Source organism: Hylobates moloch, unplaced genomic scaffold (genome assembly GCF_009828535.3).
Source record: "Hylobates moloch isolate HMO894 unplaced genomic scaffold, HMol_V3 SCAFFOLD_21, whole genome shotgun sequence".
Lineage (NCBI taxonomy): Eukaryota > Metazoa > Chordata > Mammalia > Primates > Hylobatidae > Hylobates > Hylobates moloch.
This window is the reverse complement of record NW_026652296.1, coordinates 24,397,400-24,408,301: the sequence shown is the minus strand read 5'-3', so window position 1 is coordinate 24,408,301 and position 10,902 is coordinate 24,397,400. Positions and strand designations below refer to the sequence as shown.

Sequence of the window (10,902 nt, the reverse complement as noted above, 5' to 3'; positions counted from 1 at the left end):
CACTTAGCATCACATTTCAAAGTTCATCCATGTTGGAAGCTGCAGAATCTTCAACAGCATCACAGACGGCCCGGACCCAAGAGACTGTATAATTGTGCTTCTCGACCATTATAAAGAAGTGGGGCCAAGAGCAGTAGCTTATGCCTGTAATCCCAGAACTTTGAGAGGCTGAGGTGGACGGATCACTTGAGGCCAGGAGTTCAAGACCAGCCTGGGCAATATAGCGACATTTCATCTCTGCAAAAAATACAAAAATTAGTCAGGTGTAGTGGTGCATGCCTGTAGTCCCAGCTACTCAGGAGGCTGAGGCAGGAGGGTGGCTCGAGCCCAGAAGGTCCAGGCTACAGTGAGCTATGACTGCACCACTGCACTGTAGTCTGGGCGACAAAGTAATACTCTGTCTCAAAAAATAAAAAAGAAGAAGAAAGGGGAATCGAGGAGGAGACTTGCCGTTCTGTCAGCAAGGAAGAGGTGGGGAATTTGAGGAGGCCTCGGGCTCCTAGGCCAGGGCCCTGCCGCACCCTGCCGTGCTGTGCACAGGCCGCCTCCCTTGGTTGCCAACTCTTTTCCTTCAGCTTTGGGCTCTGGGTGAATTTGGCTAAAAGTGACAACTTGGTCAGCAACGCATCTTCTCAAACACCGGTCTTTCCCGCCCTGGCAATTTTCACACCTTATGGTGAATCTTGAAATCTCCTATGCATCCTTGAGGATTTGCGTCTACTGACGCAGAATGTTTTGGGGTTTGTATTTTCTTTTCCTGCTCCTTAACACTTTTATTCAGGTGGCTGTGCCTGTTTTTCTTGGTTTGGTGATGTTCTCCCTGGGGGAGGCTGCATCGTCCTGGAGTCAGGTGCCTGGGTTGGAGGCCCTGCCCTGCCTCTTCCTGGGTGTGTGGTTGTCGAAGCTCTCCGTGCCTTGGATGCTTCCTTTGGAAAATAGAGATGACATTGTAGGGCTGTGGCAGGAAGGAAATGAGGTAAAGCCTGTTACAGGTTTGGCAGAGTAGATGCTGGAGGTTTGGTTCTTGATCAGATGCTAAGGAGAGATGGCGAGGCCTTTCAGGGCCCTGAGATAGCTGGGGGAGAAAGGTGAGCCTCCCCGAACAGCGACTGCCCCTTTCTCCTCATTCCTCCCATCCCAGAGCCCCCTAGACCTGGACCTCTCCTCCCAGGGCTCAGACGTGGAAAGCCTGAGTTCAAATCCCGACCTACAACTCAGGTTCTGTGTCCCCACGCCAGCTCAGCTTCCTCTGTGTCTCAGTTTCTTGACCTGTAAAATGGGAGGGGAGAGGGTGGAGGGTGGCGGGAGGGTGTTCCACTGAGGCCTCCAGGGCAGCCAAAAGGCTTCTGGGAGGGAGTGTGGAATAGAGGGGCCTTTTTCTTCTCCCTAGAGTACTGGGTCCTGCTGATTCATGAGTTTTTTGTTTTTGGTTTTGGTTTTTTTGAGATGGAGTCTTGCTCTGTCTCCCAGGCTGAAGTGCAGTGACACCATCTCGGCTCACTGCAACCTCTGCCTCCAGGGTTCAAGCGGCTAATTTTGTATTTTTAGTAGAGACGGGGTTTTACCACGTTGGCCAGGCTGGTCTCAAACTCCTGACCTCAAGTGATCCACCCACCTCAGCCTCCCAAAGTGCTGGGATTACAGGCGTGAGCCACCGCACCCAGCCTGGTTCCTGCTGATTTAAAGATCCAGGCAGGAGCAATGACACCTGGCTTCCCTCTGCTCTCACACGAGACGTGCCACATGGAGGTGGTGATGCAGTGAAGGGCCTCTTAGAAGGGCCTTTGCTGGGCTCATTGGGCACATACTATGTGCCAAATATTTCACCTGCACTGTCTTCTCAGTCCTCACAGTAGCCTTCAGAGAAGGCACTCTTGTTCCCATTTGGCTGGTGGGGAAACTGAGGCTCAGAAAGGGGAAGCTGCCTCCCCGGTGTCACCCCATGTGTGAGAGGCTGAGCTGGGATTTGAACTCAGGACTGCATGACTCCTGCCCCTTTCCCAACTTCTCCCATCTGTGGAAAAGGAGGAAGAAGCAAGACAGGGAAGGATTTGAGCCGTTGGAACCCAGCTCCCCGGCTGCTGTGGGGATTCTGTGGGTGGTGGGAAAGGCATTGTAAATATGCATGACATGCAAATTTGCCTCTAAAAAAACAATGTGGGTGCCCACATGAGCCGGGATGCCAGGGTGCTCTGGAAAATGTAGTGTTGTGCAAACACTTGGGTTTCTATGACCACTGCTCCATGTCGTCTCCTTCCCTCGTGTCCTCAGGGCCAGTCTAAGGGTCTCAGGTGGAGGGCTTACCTCCAGCAACTCCTAATCACCATTCCTCCCCATTCCTGCAGGCACCCGTGCCTCCCCTCTGCCAGGAACCTTGGGGCCCTGTGAGTGACCAGGACCTGGTGGCCCCTGGGCAGTGGCAGAGCCCCTGTCCCAAGCTGCTTCCTGCCGGCACCTCTGATCGAGTGCCTAGAGGGATGTGTGTGCCAGCCCTCGGTCCAGTGCCCGCTCCTGAGCTGACGCCTGCTGGGCCCCAACAGCTTGCCGTGTTTCCTCTGCCCGTAGCTCCCTGGTTGGTAAGTAACTGCGTCCGCAGGCCTTGTCTCCTCACCAGCCCCCCATGCTTGGCACAGTTGGGAAAAGCCCAGCCTCACTTCCACTGGCACCCACATGCTGGCAGAGGGACCTCAGTGAGAGTTTGTATATGTCTGGGTACCATTTATAGTTCAATGGCCTGTCTTAGCCAGTCCTCCCAGCAACCAGGAGGTGGGTGTGGTGATCACGCCCATTTTCCAGAGGAGTCAGCCTCAGAGAGGGGAAGCCACCTGCGTGGGGTACACAGCAAGCCCAGCTCTGTCCACCTCAAAGGCCAGCTCTTGCCACACCCAAGCAGGCATGGACAGGTGGTGCACATAGGCTCAGGACAGGAAGGGAGCCGTGAGCTGTGCTGGAGGCCATGGAACCTCTGGGGCCCCCAGGGTGGCTTGAGGGGAGGCCATCAGAATTCTTGAATCTTGGGGGGCCCTGCATTCCTGCCCCTCTGGCCTGTTCTCCCCATGCTCCTCCAGCTCCCACTTTGCCATTGGGATGGGGTGCTGGGCCTGCCCCATCTCTGACCGTCTGTCTGGGGGTGCAACCACAGTGCCACCACTTCACCATGCTACTTGCATCTTTTCTTCACCTTCCACCTCCCAAGGCTCTGCTGGCATAACAGTCTAGTTCACAGATGAGGAAACAGGGGCTCAACCAGGTCAAGGGGCCTATGCGCAGGCTCACCCAGCCACCACGAAGCACTACATGGGGCCACTGGGGTAAAATCTGCCTCCTTCTCTGGCCTTAGCTCTGCAAGGACAAAGAACAACTGCTTCATTCCCCTCTGGCCAGCTAGCAGCTGGCCCCATGCCTAGCATACAGTGGGTACCCAGTAAATAGCTGTGGAAGGAAGGAAAGAGGGAGAGAAAGAGGGAAACCTCTCTTACCTCCCTCCACCCAGACACCAGCAGGACCCGAGATCCTCCTGGCCTTTTGGCCAGTGCCAGTCCCTGCTGCCCCAGATGGCTTGCGGTGACCCCATGCCCTCAGCAAGGTGGCCAGCCCCTCTGGTCCCAATTCTCTCATCTGCTAGAGCCTGCCCAGCTTCCCTGATGGGATGGTTATGAGAAGGGAAAAGATTCATAAATATGTATAATATGCAAATGTAATGGGATCTTTTGTTTTTTTTAACCCGTGAAGTTCACTGTAGATAACGTATGTAGAAGTGCTTCTATGAGAAGAAGGAGCTGCCCACTGGGGTGGCGCCAGCCTTATTATGACTAACCATGAAAAGGGCCCCATTAATTAGCTGCCCCCCAACCTGGATCTCCCGACCCAGCTCCTAGTCTGTTGTTGCGGCTGCAAATAGCCGTTGCTTTTGGCTGAGAAGCTGGTGCAGGACAGGTGATAAGGATAGCTTGGTCTGAGAGCTGTGTCTGTGGGATTTAATCATTTGCAAACACTCCTTATTGTGCTCAAGGAATGCAAGGGCCTCTCCAGGGACTAAATGTGTAATGAGGGCCAGCTGAATAACAGCAAGCATTTCTTGAGCAATTACTATGTGTTTGGCATCACACTAAATGCTTTGCGTTTTTCATTATTTCAGTTAAACTCCCCCATAACCCTATGGAAGGTGGAGGGGGAGACTGAGGCAGGGACTTGGGGGTGAGGGCTCATCTGTTAACAGCCCAGTACTTCCTGAAAATTACTGCCATCCAGTGCCCACCTCCACCCTCCGGGCCAGGCTCTGAGAACGCAGCTGAGCAGACAGCCCCTGGCGTGTGTGGCCCAGTGACGGAGAACGGGATTCCTTGGCACGAGCTGGGTGAGCAGCCGTCAGCATCGCGTGGAAAGATGGAGGCCCGGGCGGCAGCGAGGGAGGTGTTACTGCTGCTATTTTCCTAACAAGCTGGTTATTTAAAGAACAGCCGAAGCCAGAGCTGGAAAATGGGATGAGGTGTCTCCAGGGCAGAGGCAGCCAGGAGTGCTGGGTTCTGAGATCCAGGGACCTGGTTGGATCACAGCAGAGTGGCCACACAGTCATTTATTTTTTTTTATCCACTTATTAATATAGTAATGGCTGCTGGGCACGGTGGCTCAGGCCTGTAATCCCAGCACTTTGGGAGGCTGAGGCGGGCGGATCACCTGTGGTCAGGAGTTCGAGACCACCCTGGCCAACATGGTGAAACCCCATCTCCACTAAAAATACAAAAATTAGCCAGGTGTGGTGGCTGGCACTTATAATAATCCCAGCTACTTGGGAGGCTGAGACAGGAGAATTGCTTGAGCCCAGGAGACAGAGGTTGCAGTAGCCACTGCACTCCAGCCTGGCCAACAGAGCCAGACTCTGTCTCAAAAAATAATAATAACAATAGTAATGGCACCATAAAGGCTGGACAAGGATTGCCTTAGTGGAGAAAAGAACACTGGGAAGGGAACCTCAGGGGGTTTCTGAGGGGCCAACAGTGACCTGGGTGGTGGTTACATGACTATTTCCTTCTGATATTTTACTGCAGTAAACATTTTTGTTTTGTGCACTTTACTCTTTGTATTACATATCACAGTAAAAAGGCTAAAAAACAATTGTAACAATAATAGCTAATGTTTATTGAGCACTTACTAACAGGCTGTTTGCTAAGCATTTTTATCTCCTTGAATCCTCCTGGATTCTTTTATTCTGCCCATTTTACAGAGGAGGAAAGTGAGGCATGGAGAGGTAAAGCTACTTGTCATGCTGCCAAAAAGTGGAGGAGGTGAGATGAGAAACCAGACAGACTGACTTAAGCCTCATGTGCAAGGATCAGGGGTCCAGGAAGTTCCCCGCAAAGGGCTGGGGGCTCCTCCATTTGTTCCTCAGACATGTCTGTGCCTCTTGTATTTTTAAGGCTTGGGAGGCCAGGCAGGTGTATGCAGTCATAGGCAGGAGATCAGGAGCCTGGGGGTCTCCAAGGGGACAGAGCAGAGCATTTAGCTGTTTAACCAGTGTCAAAGAGCTGGGCACAATGGCTCATACCTGTAATCCCAGCACTTTGGGAGGCTGAGGCAGGAAGATTGCTTGAGCCCAGGAGTTCAAGATCAGCCTGGGCAATATAGTGAAACCTCATCTGTCCAAAAAAAAAAAATTTAAATAGCTGAGTGTGGTGGCAGTACCTGTAGTCCCAGCTACTTGGGAGGCTGAAGTGGGAGGATCACTTGAGCCCAGGAGGCAGAGGTTATGGTAAGCCGAGATTGCACCACTACACTCTAGCCTGGGTGACAGAGTGAGACCCTGTCTCAAAAAAAAAAAGTATTAAAGGATAGGAGTGGGACATTCCTAGGGACAGGCCTGGGGAGAAGGCCAAGGCATACTCAGGTCTCATTTAAAGTAATAAAAGAGGTGGGAGAATGGCTTGAGACCAAGAGTTCAAGACCAGCCTGGGTATCATAGCAAGACCCCCCTTCTCCAAAAAAATTTTTAAAAAATTAGCTAGGCATGGCGATATGTGCCAGTAGTCCCAGCTACTCAGGAGGCTGAGGTGGGAGGATCACTTGAGCCCAAAAGTTTGAGGCTGCAATGAAGTATGATCGTGCCACTGTACCTTAACCTGGGCAACAGAGCAAGACCTTGTCTCTAAATGAATAAATAACATAAAAAAATTTTTAAAGGTAAAAAACACCATCCAGGTGAGACAGGGTCAGACCCACCTGTGAACTCACTGGATAGGGGGGCCAAACTGCAATTTTCTGAGGACCTATTATGTGCTAAGCACATTTGTTACCTTCTTTAATCTTCAGAACAACCTTGTGGGATTAGCAGTATTGGCCCCATTTTACAGATGAGGGGACTGAGGCCTAAGTCCACACGGACAAGTGGGTAGTGGAGCTGCTCTGCCAGACTCCAGTGCCTTGTATCCTGTGTGTGCAGAAAGCCTTGCTTGGTGCTGGGGTCCCTGGCAGGGCAGGCATCTGGGCATAGATGCTCCAAGCAGCACATGGCTGGAAGTGAATTCCAAGGCAGCTCTGTGGGGCCCTGAACTGACGCTAGGGACATGTCATGGAGCGGGGTAGTCTGCTGTGCTGACGGGGCATCTCTTCATTCATGCGTTCCAAGGACATCTCTTGAGTTTAGTCCCTGCTAGTCCACACCCTTCCTGGAGCACACAGGCTTGGGGAGGGACAGATATTATACAGTCACCCAAAGACATAAACGGAATGAGGAGAGACTCCACTGGTGCAGTGAGGGAAATTAACATGGTGACATCATGAAGATGAACCGGTAGGAGACCTGTGTGACATGGCACTGTCCAAGATGGCCCTCTCTAAGGAGATGGCACTTGAGCTGAGACCCGAAAGGATGACGTGCATCCAGCCATGCTGGGCAGTGCTCATGTAACATCGTTGCTTTTAGCAGGACAATTGGGGACAACCCATTTGTCCATCACCATGGGACCAGTTAAAGCCATTTTACTGCAGCCACACCGTGGCGCCTGCTGCAGCTGTTAGAAACGGGGCCACGGAGCTAAATTTATTATTGCATAAAGAACTTCATAGTGTGTCGTAGAGGTTTTTTTTTTTTTTTTTTAAAAAGAGGTTATAAAACAGCATGGGTAGCATTATATCATTTCTGTAAGAATTATATGTGTTTCTGAAAACTGCACAGTGCTCTTCCTGGGAAGTGGGGGCATAGGTGATCTTTGCTTCTTCTTTCTACTTTTCTGGATTTGGAGTTTTTCCTGAGTTTTAGGACTTGTGGGGAGGAACAGAGGATTTTAGGGTTCCCACCATCTTGCCTAGGGTACTTCTTCTCTCCTGCTACCCACCTCAATGGGATAAGGCATGGGCTGGGGAATCAGCAGATCTGGGTCATCCCTTTGACTGTGTGACCTTGGACAAGTCACTCACCTTCTCTGAGGCTGAGTTTCCTCTTCTGCAAAACAGATAAGAATAGCGTCAGAGGGTGGGTGTGGGCTTAAGTGAGTAGAAACATGTGGAGGAATAGGGTAGTACCAGGGTTGCATCCCTGACAGTGCTGCTGCTGTTATGACTGTGACTGCTAAAGGTGGCACCTACCGTATGTCGCCGTGTCCTGCCAGGGCTCCCCAGGCTTACCTCTCCCTCCATCACTGGGAGTCAGACCCATTTAGGAGACAAGGCCCAGGGTGGGCCTTGTCACACTGTCAGCTTGGCTGGGCACAAGGCCAGCTGGACCTCAGGTCAGCACCACCCCACACCCCGCCTCCCTCCCCATCACCTCCCTCACATCTGCCAGTGAGCATCCTTGCCAGATACCCAGATACGCTGTGTTGGGGACACCCTGGCCCAGGATTTGCTTTTTTTTTTTTTTTTTCACAACTAGTATACCTGCCCAGGAAAACAGATACTACTTTACAGCCACTAAGAGAATCTTAAATCTCAGGCAGAACAACGTACACTCGTGAAGTCAAACTCTCAGAATCATGGAATCTTAGTCATAAATAATCCGGCAACTGCAAACATATGCATTTTGCAAGTAAGTTCACTGCACCTTTCTTGATTACAGTGATAAATTAGAAACGACCCAATTCTGTTTGTGAGAGTTGGTTAAATAACTTACATCCGGCCAGACAATGCCATTCTCTGCAGCTATAGAAATAGTGCTGTAAATCTCTATTTGTTGACATGGAAACTTGTCCATGGCGCATTGTTGGGGAAAAACAGGAGGTTAAAAATTGGTGTATGTTGTGTGACATCTGGATTTGGAATCTTCCCTGAGTGTTAGGATTTGCAGGGAGGAACAGGATGTCTACTTAGGTATCTACTGATTTTTTTTTCACTTTTGTTATGAAAAATACATATAAACATATGCGTGCTCCTGCTTAGGGAGATGCTCAGAAGAGTAGTCATTAAACTGTTGATAATGGCTTCCTCTGGATGGTGAGATATAGGCAGGCTCTATTTTTATTTTTGTTTCTATCATTCAGAGTTTTTTCAAGTAAGGTGACAGAAAACCCACCCCAAACTAGTTTAAACAAAAAATGGATTTGATTGACTTGTAACTGTAAAGTCCAGAGGTCTGATGGCTTCAGGCTCAGCAGGATCCAGGACCTCAGGGCCACCAGGACTTGATTTCTGTTTCTCAACTCTGGGTTTTTCCCATGTTCTCATTAAGCTCTCATGTGCAGGTAATAAGATGCCTGTCCAAAGAAATAAGCAAGGATTCTTCCCTGATTGCTCAAACACAAGTCCCAGAACTAAGTCTTACCCTTGATTGGTCAAATTTATGGGATGTGCCCACCCCTCAATCACCTGCTGTTGCTAAGGGGAATTTGGTGCTCTGATTGGCAGCCTGGGCCTGTGTACCACCCCCCACCAGCTGGGGGTGGGGTCAACACCACTGGAACCTCAAGAGTGAAGAGTGGGGAAAAGTGGCTTCCCCAGAAGTAGATGTAGGCTATGACCTAAAGTAGACCAAATGGTGGCCAAACCCAGCAACCCCCACCTCCTGTAATTATCTGAATTCCCCAAGATGCATGATTTTCATAATCAGAAAAAAAACAATGCAACTACTGCAAGGAGTCCTGGCCAGGTGCGGTGGCTCACACCTGTAATCCCAGCACTTTGGGAGGCCAAGGCAGGTGGATCACCTGAGGTCAGGCAGGAGTTCAAGACCAGCCTGGCCAACATGGGGAAACCCTGTCTCTACTAAAAATACAAAAATTAGCCCAGTGTGGTGGCCAGTGCCTGTAGTCCCAGCTACTCAGGTGGCTAAGGTGGAAGAATCGCTTGAACGCTGGAGGCAGAGGTTGCAGTGAACCGAGATCGTGCCACTGCACTCCAGCCTGGGTGACAGTAAGACTCAGTCTCAAAAAAAGGAAGAAAGAGAGAAAGAGAGAGAGAGAAAGAGAGAAAAGTAGAGAAAAAGAAAAGAAAGGAGTCTTGAACCCAGATCTTATGGTGAGAAGCTCACTGAGACAGCCTTAGACTTTCTTGGAGTCAGAACATTGGAATCTCTGAAGTACCAATTTCACTCAGGAGACATCAACCCTCTCTGTCCCGCCAGGGAGCTGTCCTGGCCCTCCAAATGACTGCAGTCTTTGGAGGAGAGGGGAGCACATGGATGATTTGTCTGGAATATGAGAGGTGCTAAGGTGGATGTGCATACAGGGGCTGTGGGAATGAAAAGGCCAGCCTGGGAGCAAGGAAGAGGCTTCTTGGAGGAGGTGATGCCTAAACTGAGTAGCCAACCAGAATGCTGGAAGAATGTTGTAGGCAGGAAAAACAATGTGTCAAAGTCCCAGAGCATGTGGTGGGGGTGCAACTATAGGATGAGAGGAGGCAGACCCAGACCACAGGGGCCTTGAATGCCAGGGTAAGAACTTGGACTTGATCCTGAAGGCAGTGGGGAGCCTTTGAAGGATATTGTGGGATGAGGGAAATGTCAGTGAGCTCACTCTGCCTTGTGCTGGAAGCGTAGCCTGGAGGAGTTAGATCAAGGCCCCACATGGGGAACGAGAAAAAGGACCCAATGCCCCTCAGGGGAGCCTTAGATATCTAATGGTCTAAATTCCTTCCCACCCTGAGTCAGAATTCCTGTCCTGAGATGCCCAGCCACTGCTTGCATTCCTCCAGAGATGGGGAGCTCACTCTCCATTTTCTGCACTGCTAGTTAGAAAGCTTTTTCACAGGACCAAGTCCACAATCCTGGCACTGCCCAAGACACTGAAGGCTGTCCCCCAAATGACCTGCTGGAAGGGCAGGCAGAAGCCTGCGTTTCCAGGTCAGGGAGGTCCAAGATGAGGAAGCCCTGGATGTCTGCAAACCCTGCTGGGAGTTTGAATGGAGGGCAGAGAGAGTCCCATTACCTTGACAGTAGAGGAAGTGTTTAGGCCTTTAGACATACATCCGCTGCTTCAGCCAATTTTCCAAATGCCCCTTGCATTTTACACAGAAGGAAACTGAGGCTCAGAGAGGCCAAGCCGCCTATGTGACAACGCAGAGCAAGTTGGAGGCAGGGCTGGGACATGGACCCAGCCTCTCCCCCACCTGCCCTTTATGTGGCCCTGCTCCTTGTCTCCTGCCACCCTACAGGTGGGATCTGGTCACTTCATCTGCTTGGGTTTGGGCAGCTTTTTTCTGGAAACTCCTAGTCATTCCCAGATCATCCCCTGATTCTCTTCTAAATCCTCAAATGCTTTGTGACTGTTTTGACAGCAGCATTTTTTTTTCTGATATAGCAAAGTTATGACTTGCACGAGCTGTGTTTTATGGGTCATCTCTAATACTTTATCATGCCCCATGGTCTTCATTTAGTCATTCGTCCCCACACGCCACAGACATTTATCAGTGCCTACCATGTGCCGGGTGCTGCACTAGACGTGGAGCTACAAGGACAAATCAGAGCTGCCCCTGCCC

General features: G+C 50.7%; 1 protein-coding gene across 5 annotated transcripts in view; it reads left to right on the top strand.

Annotated features, from left to right (window-relative positions):
- Positions 1 to 2,341: 2,341 nt before the first annotated feature.
- DLGAP4 (DLG associated protein 4) overlaps positions 2,342 to 10,902 on the top strand; it is a 168,805-nt gene continuing 160,244 nt past the window's right edge. For 2 of the 5 annotated variants that reach the window (XM_032141839.2, XM_032141840.2), the window contains exon 1: positions 2,342 to 2,576. The gene's annotated coding sequence lies outside the window, so the exon portion shown is untranslated. The remainder of the gene's footprint in view (positions 2,577 to 10,902) is intronic. The other 3 variants (XM_058433152.1, XM_058433153.1, XM_032141842.2) reach the window with 2 other exon arrangements.